This window comes from Nuphar pumila, chromosome 10 (genome assembly GCF_984573655.1).
Source record: "Nuphar pumila chromosome 10, dmNupPumi1.hap1.1, whole genome shotgun sequence".
Classification (NCBI taxonomy): domain Eukaryota; kingdom Viridiplantae; phylum Streptophyta; class Magnoliopsida; order Nymphaeales; family Nymphaeaceae; genus Nuphar; species Nuphar pumila.
The window spans coordinates 76,277,009-76,290,640 of NC_143258.1; the positions used below are offsets into that span (position 1 = coordinate 76,277,009).

At 38.7% G+C, this 13,632-nt stretch overlaps 1 protein-coding gene across 1 annotated transcript in view; it reads right to left on the reverse strand.

Moving 5' to 3' along the window:
* Window positions 1-12,828, reverse strand: part of LOC149826873 (ubiquitin-conjugating enzyme E2 22-like) — a 69,808-nt gene extending 56,980 nt beyond the window's left edge. Inside the window, exon 1 of the mRNA XM_090019012.1 lies at window positions 12,699-12,828. The gene's annotated coding sequence lies outside the window, so the exon portion shown is untranslated. The remainder of the gene's footprint in view (window positions 1-12,698) is intronic.
* Between the last annotated feature and the right edge of the window lie 804 nt (window positions 12,829-13,632).

The following is a 13,632-nucleotide window of genomic DNA, read 5'->3' on the forward strand; positions in this document are numbered from 1 at the left end:
TTGATGTGTTCGGTTGACATGATCCGACTGGAGGGTCTGTAGGGTTTGCTGCAACGAGGCTTGACGGCGAAGAATACGATCCTGAGAGCGCTGGACATCCATCAGAGCAGGGAAGTAATTGAAGGTGGATGTTGGATCTTATTCATCGGAGCCGGGCATGTGCAGAGACCTTAGATTGAAGGTGGTAGCATCGAGGACCTGAGAGGGATGGAGGATAACTTCGTTGTGAAGGGGAACTTTGTAGTATTTTAGAATGGGAGTTATGAAACACCCGAAAAGAAGAGGCTTGAATTTTTTATAACGAATAAAAAGGTCGAAAAGAATGGAGGACCAGTTTATCGGAGTAGAAGAAAAAATTGCGTAGATAAGGAGAGAGATTTTTCGTGGAACTAATCCCTTGCGGGGAAGTTTGGGATAGATGTTGTGGAGAAGAATCTGGGCAAGTAATTGAGCATGAGGTTGGAGATTCCTCATGTGCCAAGGAAGTGGATAGCAGTTGGTGCAAAGAAGAATTTTTCGAAGTAGCCCTAAATTTGATGAAGACCCGGATGACGAAGGTTCAGACTTCGTCAATCCTTTTTCAGAAGCGCAAACCTTTGCTCTAGAAGAAGAGTTGGAATACCCAACTTTCTCTCATCGGAAGACTGCTATAGCAGCAGCTTCGTCTTCATCAACATCTGTGTATAACCCTGCCCAGACAGATACAGCAATGAACTGTCCGGGATATCCACCTGCTACAGGTCAGACTCCGCCAATCAAGCCTGATTTTGAAGGAGCTTCTAGTAGCAGAGTAATATTCAGGCGAGGAATTAACGACGAAATGTGGGATCTGCCTTCGGCAAAACAATCCCAAGGAGCTATGTTCGTGATTCCTCAGCAAATTGGTCTCTTCCACGATGTTTTCTCCAGGTGGGAATCTAAAACGAGGAACCTTGTCGCTGACAAAGGTTTCACAGATGCCAGGGATAAGGCAGATTTCATAGAAAATCTGCTCGGAGAAACGGAAAAATTGATATGGTTATGCACTTGATTTCGCATGGCGCTAGCTAATGCGCTCAGGGAATCCATGATGAATCCTCGCTGATCTGACCATTCGTCAGACGAACCCTCGTTCGAACCTCGAACCATCCTTAAAATAACCAGATGATACATAAATCAACACTTGAAGGAGAAGAATAATATCAAAAAGGTTATCGTATTTTCGAGTAATAGAGATTACAAAAGCCCAACAGTGCTGGTACAAGAGGGCACTTACAAAAAGCCAAAAACAAAAACTGCCCACGGGTACACAAAAATCAACGAGTTTTATCTCCTTTAGGGATAATGAGAGTACTTCTTCAAGTACTCTCTTGCGATACCTGTGCGCCTTAACCCGCGCAGTGAAGGAAAAGGATGTAAATCCTCATTCGGGACTCCTTGCCCGTGAAGAGGAGTTGTGGGGGTGTAAAATGTGGTGAGGCATTCGGCGCATAGGGCGACGAAGCCGGAGTGTATACTGGAGAATTTGGTATGTATTGTGGTGAAACTGGTGTGTATACCGGAGAATCCGATATGTACAGCGGTGAAGCCGGAGTGTTCACCGGAGTATCTGATATGTACTGCGGCAAGTCTGGGGTTGGTGTGTATATTGGTGAGTTGGGGGAAGGCATATGAGTGGGTGGAGCGACGTCCTGAGCACTCTCTAGGGGTAATATTTATCCATCACACGTTGGTGTGTCAAAAGTACCCTGGATTGAGGATGTTGTGTCTTCCAGGTCTTGTGTTGCAGACGTCCTTCTATCGTATGCTTCCCTAAGTTGACAATTATTTATTGCATGACCTTTTTCACCACAGAATTTGCACTCCATCTGGGCTTGCCAAGTAAATTCTGCTTCAGAAGATTCTAGAGAAGTGTGCTAATTAACTAAAACATGATTTGGTATGCGACTTCCTTCCCGAAAGTGCACTGCTGCCCATGTCGTGGCTAGCGGTGCTTGGTAGGCATCCGTGTAAAACCCAGTTTAAAAAAATAAAAATAAAAGAGATCGGACCCGGGTCGGGTTAGGCATCCGTGTAAAACCCAGTTTAAAAAAAATAAAAATAAAAGAGATCGGACCCGGGTCGGGTCCAGACCCGACCCGGATCCAACCCGTGTCAGCCCCTCGAAAACCCTTTTCAGAGGGGCTGGCAGCCCACAGGGGGATTTGGTATGCGACTTCCTTCCCGAAAGTGCACTGCTGCCCATGTCGTGGCTAGCGGTGCTTGGTAGGCATCCGTGTAAAACCCAATTTAAAAAAAATAAAAATAAAAGAGATCGGACCCGGGTCGGGTCCAGACCCGACCCGGATCCAACCCGGGTCAGCCCCTCGAAAACCCTTTTCAGAGGGGCTGGCAGCCCAAAGGGGGATTTGGTACGCGACTTCCTTCCCGAAAGTGCACTGCTGCCCATGTCGTGGCTAGCGGTGCTTGGTAGGCATCCGTGTAAAACCCAGTTTAAAAAAAAATAAAAATAAAAGAGATCGGACCCGGGTCGGGTCCAGACCCGACCCGGATCCAACCCGTGTCAGCCCCTCGAAAACCCTTTTCAGAGGGGCTGGCAGCCCGCAGGGGGAGGGGGATCTCCGGCGACACAGGGGGCGGGGCCGGTGTGCGCCCCCTCCTTATAAAAAGGCGACAGGGGAGAGGGGAGTGTTAAGAAACTTTGTTTTGATGTCACATAATATGATACACTGTCATATTTGATTTTATATGATATAATAATATGATAAAATATTGAAAAATGTTTTAACGAGAGTATTTCTCCAATAATGGAGACAGGTTTTCTCCCCCTTTGTCATAGACAAAAAGGAAGGGATCAGAGTAAGAGAGTTATTACAGACCAAAAGTAATTAAAAGTTATTACAGTCCAAAGAAATAAGTTTATCCCGAAGGTTGATGTGTTCGGTTGACATGATCCGACTGGAGGGTCTGTAGGGTTTGCTGCAACGAGGCTTGACGGCGAAGAATACGATCCTGAGAGCGCTGGACATCCATCAGAGCAGGGAAGTAATTGAAGGTGGATGTTGGATCTTATTCATCGGAGCCGGGCATGTGCAGAGACCTTAGATTGAAGGTGGTAGCATCGAGGACCTGAGAGGGATGGAGGATAACTTCGTTGTGAAGGGGAACTTTGTAGTATTTTAGAATGGGAGTTATGAAACACCCGAAAAGAAGAGGCTTGAATTTTTTATAACGAATAAAAAGGTTGAAAAGAATGGAGGACCAGTTTATCGGAGTAGAAGAAAAAATTGCGTAGATAAGGAGAGAGATTTTTCGTGGAACTAATCCCTTGCGGGGAAGTTTGGGATAGATGTTGTGGAGAAGAATCTGGGCAAGTAATTGAGCATGAGGTTGGAGATTCCTCATGTGCCAGGGAAGTGGATAGCAGTTGGTGCAAAGAAGAATTTTTCGAAGTACCGATCGTTCGATTGGTACTATGTTGTTGAGGTCTGTGCCGGTGGAAGGTAGGTTTAGAATACGACCTAATGAGGAGGCATGAAAGAACATCAGCTTTCCTCGGACTTTACTGGTGATTGTAGTTTGTTCATGATCAGTAGAAAAGTTTGTATAGAATAATCGAACTAATTCAGGATAATAGGCAGCTTGGGATGAAGATCCTAGTAGATGTTTGAGTTCGGGGAGATAGTTGTCAAGGTCAAATAGCATGAAGTCTTCATAGTGAACTAATTTTCCTTCATGAATGGGTCGAGAACAAAGTAAGTTGTAGTCATGAAAAAGATCTGGATACCTAAGATCTGCGGCAGTGATCGGAGAGTTTGAAGAGGAAGCCATTGCAACAGGAAGTTGAGAGGGAAGGAACGAGTTTGAAAGTATGTATGAAGATAGTGAGCTACGAGTGGTATTGGTGAGGAATGAACCACACGATTAAATAGAAGAGAGAAAATAATTGTGACAATAATTTTAGTGACATTGGAAGTGAGTGATTTTTAGAATTTAGTTGAATAAGAAAATCCGTGAGTTGTAAATTAGGAGACTTGTGAATGACAAATCAAATCAATGGTGGAAGATAGTGTATCATATTGGTGTGTAAGTTAAGAAAGGACATAGATTAGAACAAATATACTATGGGAGAGTGTATCGGATAGTGAGAAATGACATGAATGGAGTATGGAGTGACATATTGAAGAGAGTATTTCTTCTTCTTATATTAAAAGTATTTCTTTAAAGAAGGAAACTAGAGTCTTTTCAAAAACATATTATATTTGTTTTCTCCATGTAGCCGATTTTATGTTTTTGTCTTTTTCCTACATTCATTTTTTCATGTTGTCTTGTATATAGTAAGGTACAATTATTACATGACAAAATGTCTTTTTCATAAAAGGTTATAAGAAGGTACAATTATTACATGACAAAATATCTTTTTCATAAAAGGTTGTAAGAAGGTACAATTATTAGTTTTCAAAAAGGAGCTTTTTGAAACTATCGTATACTTTGATGATATAGTGTTTATGAATGAGTATGTAATATGCAATATGCAAGTTCCTGAAGGTTCTGTTACATATGACTCTAAGGAAGAAAAAAGTCTTCATCTTGAGGTAGCCGATCTCTTCATTTGAACTTTAGGAATGCATGGCTCATCAAGCTTTTTCTTCAAGGAGTATGATTGCACCATAGTTGTACTTGAACAGGAAGTCTCCATCCTTATTGGGTGAGATATCCTTGCATCAAATACTCGTTAGATTTGTGGCAAAACATATTCAGTCATAATATAACATTTTTCAAGAGGACATATTATCATATCATATAAAATCAAATGAGACAGTGTATCATATTATGTGACATCAAAACCGAGTTTCTCAACATTCTCCCCCTTTTTTATGATGACAAAATATGCTCCCCCTGTCAAAAAGACATTATGCATAGAAATAATAATATGATAAAAATTTGAAAAATGTTTAAAGAGAGTATTTCTCCAATAATGGAGACAGGATTTCTCCCCCTTTGTCATGGACAAAAAGGAGGGATCAGAGTAAGATAAAGTTATTATTACAGACCAAAACAGATGAGTTTATTACAGACAAAGAGTTTTAGTCAGAGTCAGTGGGATTGAGCTTGCGGCGGCGGCGACTTGAATCTTGGCCCATTGTCAAGGAGTCAAAGGCCTGTTGAAGAGAGGTTTGATTCCTGAGAAGTAGAGCCTATGTATTTTGGATGTCGACGAGGGTAGAGAAGATGTCGTGGTCAGAGCTTGTTGGGGGATCGGCTTCACTGGTGCTTTCATCGTCAGAGTGGTCTCGAGGGGACCCTTCCTCGGGGAGGTATGAGTCATCGAATGCATGAACAGACCGGTGAACGATGTCTTGGTGGAGAGGCACCTGGAAGTGCTGAAGAATATGGGTGATGAAGTACCCGAAGGGAAGAGTGGAAGGTCCGAAAATTGATCATGTTATTGAAAATGATACTGGACCAGTTGATGGGAAAGTTGCAGAAGATTGCATATAGGAGAAGTGAGATTTCGTTTGCCACGAAACCCTTGGAAGGAAGCTTTGGAAAGACGTTGGATGAGAGGATGTGTGAGAGCATTAGAGCATGAGGTTTCAGATTGCTCGTATGCCATGGGAAATGGGTGCAGCGAGTGGAGAGAAGGACTTTCTTAAACACAGTTCGATCTATCGGAACTATGTTAGGAAGCTCAATGCCATAGGAAGAAAGGTTTAGAATGCAGCCTAGTTGAGAGATATTGAAGGAGATGAGTTTTCCATGTACCATAGATGTAATGGTGGTGTGGTCACGGTCTACAGAGAGGTTGGTATAGAAAATTTTGATGAGATGAGGATAGTAGGTCATGGAGTTAGTCGTTCCTAAGATGGGAACAAAATCTTGAAGAGAGGTATGGAGGTCAAGGGATGTGAAGGCGTCGAAGTTTACTAGTTTGCCAGTTTGAATTGGCAAGGTGCTAATGTACTGAAAGTGTTGAACAAGGTCTGGGTAACGTAGATCTGCGGAGGTGATCACATTGGTGGAGGAGGAAGCCATTATCGAATGTCTTGAAAATAAAGCACTAGGAGAGAATGGAGCTTGAAACGAGAGAGAGTTTGTATGAGGGTAGAGAATTTCGAATGGAATGGTGAGAGATGAACCAATTGATTAAATAGAAAGAAGAAAATAATTGTTGATATGAAATGAATGACATTGGAAGTGGGTGATTTTTAGATTTTAGTTGAAAGAGGAAATCTGTGAGGTGTGAATCAAGAGGCTTGTGAATGACAAATCAAATCAATTTTAGAAGATAGTGTATTATATTTGAGAGGAAGTCAAGGAGGATATGGTTTCGAATTATTCTTTTATATAAGAAAGAATTATCATGTGAGAGTTTTATCAAATTGTGAGTTTGTGTCATGTATGGAGTGACTTGATGTGTGATAAAGTCAAAAGAGTGAATTTTTATGGTTTTGTTAAAGGTTTTCGAGAGATGAGGTGAAATAATGGCCTAATAAAAACAAATATCCTTTTATAAGATATTTTTGCTTTATGGAGAGTATTCGTGAAGAATGTGTTTGGAATAAGACAAATAGAGATGTGTGAGTGATCCAAGTGGAATAAAACTTCTTTTATAAGATGAAGTTTTTCTTGAGGAAGTTTTTAATGAGTCTTGATTGGAGAGAAAGATATACAATATGAAAAAGGTCATGATTGCTAAAGACGATAATTGATTGTACATAAGCTATGATATAGTAGATGATATAGTAAAACAAATTTTAAGTGAAGTGTAGCAACAAAAAGATTGATGGATAAATAATCAAATTTTGACCCAAGTTTTTAGAGAAGTATATTGATAGGACAAAGAAAAAGATATATCATTTGAATATGAGGAATATACTATTCTGTTGAAGATCGACTAGCCTATCGTGAGAGAGAGGAGTGATGATAATGGAAAGAAGAAGATATTTTGATTAGACATAAAGTTGTTTTGAGAGAAACAAAGACAAACTCGTGAAGAGAGAGAGAGAGAGAGAGAAAAAAAAGTGAGAAATGATGGCCTACTAAAACAAGAAACAAGTGGGTGTTATTAAAATATAGTGCATGGGTTGAAGTGTAGAAGATTGTTATTCGTATGAGGGGTTGTCACAAGAGGACAAAAGGTGATGAAAGGATGTTATGAGATGAGTGATATGAAAGAGTGTCATAATTACCTATATTTAAAGAAGGTAGTACTCATGGGTATGCGTGGAGGAGGATAGGACAAAATGTGATTATTAATGTGTACTTGAAAGGTGACCAAATGAAAGACATAAAGAATGTGTTGTTATTCATAGAAGTTTTGGTTAGAGGAACAAGGTTTTTGGAGGAATTCGATTGAAGGGGTCATAGTTTCTTTAGGAAAATAGTAAAGAAGTCAAAGTTATGAATGGAGATTCAAATCGTATGTGTGAGAGAGAGAAAAGTAACTAAAGTAACTATATAGTAAAGAGAAAGTCAAGTTATGAGAAACAATAATTATGAAAGTGATGTGAAAGATGTTGTGACAAGAGGTAGAATGTACTTTGACATGAAGTTTCAACTTTTAAGGCAATTTGTGGTATTCGAGACCCTTAGAAATGATTCTTTTGTAAAACCAAAAAAATGTAAAAGTAAGACACGATTATTAAATTTTTAAAGTTCTTTTATTATCCTTATTAAGATGAATTTAGTAAATATTATGAACTCGAGTGAACTTAATATTTTAGTTTTATATATCATTCAATTTACATATACCTAACTCTCTTCTTATTCTTATAAAATCTTCATTTTTTAAAGGTTTAGTAAAGATGTCTGCTAGTTGTTTATCTGTGGGTATAAATTCTAGTTTAATTATATTATTTAAGACTTGTTCTCTTAGAAAGTGATGTCTAATTTGAATGTGTTTAGTTCGAGAATGTAAAACAGGATTTTTAGAAAGGTTTATAGCACTTGTATTATCACATAAAATAGTTGTATTTTCGAATTTTAAACCAAAATCTTTCAAAGTTTGTTTCATCCAGATGACTTGTGTACAGGCTAGGCTAGCAACAATGTATTCGGCTTCAGTAGTTGATAAGGATACACAGTTTTGTTTCTTACTGAACCATGATACTAGTGAGTGCCCTAGCATGTGACATGTTCCACTTGTGCTTTTTCTGTCAGATTTACTTCCAGCAAAGTCAGCATCGCTGTATGAGATTAGATCAAATGTAGAGGATTTTGAATAGAATAATCCAAAATCAACTGTGTCTTTTAAATATCTCATTATTCTTTTTACAGCTTTAAGATGTGATTCTTTTGGATTTGACTGAAATCTAGCACACAAGCAAACACTAAACATTATATTTGGACGGCTAGCAGTTAAATAAAGAAGTGATCCTATCATACCTCGGTATACCTTTGTATCAACAGACTTACCATCTTCATCTTTGTACAAAACAGTAGTAGTGCTCATAGGAGTAGATTTTGAAGCAGTTGAGTTCATGTTGAACCTCTTCAGAAGTTCACGAGCATACTTAGATTGATTGATGAAAACTCCATCCTTGGTTTGCTTGATATGCAGTCCAAGAAAGTAGGTGAGTTCTCCCATCATGCTCATTTCAAATTCTTTCTGCATGGACTTAGAAAAATCTTCACAAAGAGTGCTGTTAGAAGATCCAAAGAATTATAAAGAATTATAAAGAAAGGAGGGGCAGGAGCCTTCGACTCCTGCCAGGTTTTTAAAAGAAAAGGGGCAGGGGCAGGGGCCGATGGCCCCTGCCAAGGAAACGAGTAGGGAGGGGGAGCGCAGGGGTTTCCGAGAAATGAGGCAGGAGCCTTCGGCTCCTGCCTCCCTTCTTAAGGAGAAAGGGTAGGGGCCACCGGCCCCTACATGAAAGGGAAGGGCAGGGGCCATGGCCCCTGTCGAAACGATAAAAAGGACAGGGGGTGGAGCCCCCTGTCTGCTAAAAGATGAGGGCAAGGGGGGGCGGAGCCCCCTGCCTGCTAAAAAGAGGAAGGCAAGGGGGGCGGAGCCCCTTGCCTGACGGAAAAGGGAGGAGGAAGGCTCGGCAGGGGCCGTCGGCCACCTGCTGGCCTTCCGACGAACCAGAGGAAGAAAGAGGGGGGGGGAACGAGAGGAGAAGGGGGGTTTACTTGGGCTGCCGAGGGAAGGGAGGTCGTTGGGGAGTGGCTGCCGTGAAGGAAGCTCGCCGGAGTGGAGAGCGAGGGATGGAGTCGGGGGGAAGAGAGAGCAGAGACAGAGGGGAGAGCCGAGAGAGAGTCGGGGGGTCGGGGGAGGCTCTTAAGCCTTCCCCTCTCCCCTCTCGCCTTTTTATAGGGAGGGGGCGCACACAGGGCCCGCCCCCTGTGTCGTTGGAGATCCTCCCCCTGCCGTGGGCTGCCAGCCCCTGTGAAAAAGGGGTTTTCGAGGGGCTGGGCACGGGTTGGATTCGGGTCGGGTCTGGACCCGACCCGGGTCCGATTTTTTTTTTTGTTAAAACTGGGTTTTACAAATATAGGGTGTTTTCATACATTTAGTTTAGTTGTTAAATTATAATTGTTAAATGTTAAATTAATTTATGTTGTTGTCTTCTGGTTGGAAAAATGGATTTTGATTTTTTTTAATTTATTTTGTATTTATTGATATTATATATCACCATCACTGATATCATCTATATTTTGAAAATATCACGAGAAATACCGATATTTTAAGGTAGCCGATATTAAAGGTAATATCTTGCAATATTTTCAAATTATCACCAAAAGTCAAAATATCGTGATATTATTGCGATAATATCATGATATTTTTTGAAAAAAAATTCTTTTTTATTTTAAATTTGCATTTCCTATTTTTTTGTTTCTTTTATATTTTAAAGCTTTTAAAACATGTTTCTTTATATTTTTAGAAGAAAAACAATGTAACACTTATTATTTTCTTAGCTTTTTTGTTGATATTTATATTTTTTCAATTTTTTTAACTTCCATGATATTCCTGAGACTTATCAACTTTTGAAAATCTCTCTGAGAAATACCCTCGCCGAGAAATTGCCTTTAACGATACAGATATCATTGTATCCCCATACTCACATTTTTTGGAATTGTGGTGTTGTACCCGTTGTACCCATAACCCATGTGACATAGGAACATATAGACACCTACATATTTAGGTGACTAAAAGATATATGTTTAATTTACCAAAGGGATGCTTCTTCAATAGAAAAAGACCATTAAGTCCTAAAAGAAGTAACAAATTCACATAAAAATATAAATAAAAAAGGTCATCATGAAAAACACAATCTATGTATGTCACATGGACATGCCATTTTGGCAGTGTCCCTCGTGACACAAGGACCCAAACACTGACACATGCTGCCACTATTTTAATCTTATTCTAATGTTTTTAAATTTGTTAGTATTGTTTCAATAAAATTTATTTTTAATTAAAATATCAAAAATAGTTTTTATTAATTAAAAATAAAAATTATGTGTCTAGTTTTCCAACAAAATTTTGAACTTGCGAGTAGGACCCACATTATGCATCCTCATGTCCACATATCTTTGTAACATAGAGCACAACTATCAACATTCTTAAAATAAAAAGAAACCAAGTCAAAGATATGAAAATTTCATTTTTTTTTAATTTGTTTTAATGAATAGATAAAGTTTAAGCATGTTTTGATCACTTAGCAGAAATTGCAGTTCTATACATGAAAACAAAATAAATTAGTTTTTGGAGTGTTATAAGGCCCCTAAAGGAAACAGGGATATAATAAGTGGAAATGGAAGCAAGGCCATAAGGTGGAGCAATTCAGGAAAGGTGTAAAAAGTATACTAATTTAGGTATTCATATGGCATCAAAATTTACTTTGATGAATACTAGAACAAACCAAATGTAACTTGACAAAGCCACGACAGTTATGAGGCCAATAAAAAGAGTCATCAAAAAGCAGACATTTTACATAGAAACAGGAAAACTTAAAAAGAAAAAATTTACAAAGTTTCAAAAGTTGGGGAAAAAAATAAGAACAGAAAGTAAGATAACAGCCTAAACTGTGTCATTCACCAAAAGTTGAAAGCGATGCTAGTAAAGAATCGGGCAAAACTCATCACATCTTGCTCACATGTTCATTATTTAGAAAGACGCAGAGAATGACAAAAACTTACAGGTAAAAAGCAAAATTAGTTACCAGAATTGGAAAGGTAAAAAGTACAAGGGCTAATCAAGATCATCAACCTGGGGTAAAAAGTACAAGGGCAAGAGACCTCAAGAATCAAGGGTTTGGTAGCCCTCCAATAAAAGCAAGATCATCAACCTGGGGGAATCTGCAGTAGTCCCCCAGAGACAAATTTAGGTCTAACATTCAAATAATTAGGAAGATGAAAGATTCATTATACAGAAAAGAAATTTTAAAAATTAAAAAAGAACTATTTTACTGTAATCAATTTATTTATAAGCCAACAGAAACCTAATATATTAAAAAATCCAGAGTTCAAATACAGATTGGTTCATCAATCATCTGCAGGAATAAAGAAGGTATACGCAAAATAAATAAAAAAATAAAAAAAATCTTCTCATAAATCAGAGATTACTCACAAGAAATGGAAGTTATTTAAATGAGAAAACAAATTAAAACGAGCGACCACAAACATTAACAGAATCTTTTGCGGAAAATGGAGATATCTCCAAAATATTCCAGCCTAAAATTCAAGTACAGAAATAAGCTCAAGATCTTTTTCATCAGAAAAGGAAAAAACGAGTACGTTCATATCAAATAAACAACAATAAAAGGGTAAACGCCACAAGAATCGAAAATATTTAGCAGACACAAAATGATGTATTACGTCAAACGGGTAGAAGATGAGTTGATGAAGAAATTTTCACAAAATTTCTTCACATGTACCGGGAACCAGAAAAAAATACAATATTTAAACCTTCTGACTAAAAAGAATATGCAGATTTAATCTCACAATTGATCAAACCAAGGCAATTGGCAGAACAAAACTGAACACGGTAAATGAAATAAAAACTTCGAGATTTAAAAGACAGACAAGAGTCATCTAAATAAAAAATTGTTTAAATTGCATGATAAAAGGAAAATCAGATTAAATTCTACGTACTCAAGTGAGGATTTTTTTTAATTAATCAATCTATAAGTAAAACACAGCAAACAAAGATACGATACGTTGAAAAAATACAAAATCATAGGCCAAAATAACTCAGAAACAATCATCAGTCAAAACAACCATAAATAATCACAAAAAATAGAAGAAAAAAAACACGTTATTCACCAGAAACCAAAGTCGATGATAAATAAAAAATCAGATTAAAAATATGCTGATGAAATCTCAATGGAAAGAAAATATAGGCCAATAGAGGAGAACCTTTCAACAAAAGAAACTGAAAACGCTGAGAACGAAACTAATTAAACGAGAACAATCTACACTAAAAATAAAAAATCAGACTAAGAAAATGCTGATGCAATCTCAATCGAAAGAAAAGATAGCCCGATAGAGGAGAATTTCTTTTCAACAGAAGAAACTGAAAATGAAACCAACTAAACGAGAAAGATCTACACCAAAACGCAGTATAATTCACAAGAAACAGCGATTACTCAAAATCATAGAATATTGAGCGAGAGAGCGAGAGAGCGAGAGAGCGAGCGAGCGCGCGCGCGCGCGCGCGAGAGAGAGAGAGAGAGAGAGAGAGAGAGAGAGAGAGAGAGAGAGAGAGGGCTAACCTGAAGAGGATTAGGGAGGAGAATCGGAGAACAAGTGAAAACTTCCTCCTTTTGGATGATTTCTTCCCTCCTCCTCCTCTTCTTCGAAGACTATTTTGAGAAAGAAATGGGAGGAATTTTCCGGGGCCAAAAATAACGCGACACTCATCTGTTTTGTATTCATATTCGGGCTCTTTTGGATTCGCGGACGCCAAACTATAATTAATCGTATTGTATTTTGCCGTTGGGAACTGGGAAGAACTGATAAGGTTTTTTAATTTGATATTATTACCAAAATAGCCTCCATCGTCAAAATATAGATCCGAATCACAGTATACGATCGCTCGCTCCATCGTCAAATTATTACCAAATGGGAAGAACGGGTTGGATACGATCCGAATCACAGTAGATCCAGATCTCTACATGAACCTTTTTTTTACACTGAATCTGAACATTGTAGTCCTGAAACGAATATGAATAGATCCAATAAAACTGGTTTTTCTCCAGATCCAAAATTGATATAGTGAACCTGGATTCAACAAGGAAATGGCCAAAAAACTCAGATTTTGACTGTTTTACATCTTAAGAAGTACAAAGAATTTGGATTCGAATGCAGAACCAACAAAATGCTGATCTGAACCTGGATCCAAATCCAACAAATGCGGTCATGTAAGTCTGAGTTCAATTACAAGTTTAAGTTTGGATTTGATGTTCAATTTATAGAATAATGAGTCTGGATCCATTTGTAGCCTGTAATGCTGGTCCATCCACAAGGCTCTCCTATTGGGATGGCAGTGGACCGAGGCAGAGGCAGAGGACAAGGTCTCCACTCCCACCCCATCTCAAAATCCTACCCTCCATCCCCGCACGGGTTTTGATTTTAACCTTCATCATGTCCTCCATCCCCAGTCCATACGGGGTGAGGCAGGGCGGGGGCTTATTTCCCTTCGGTCCA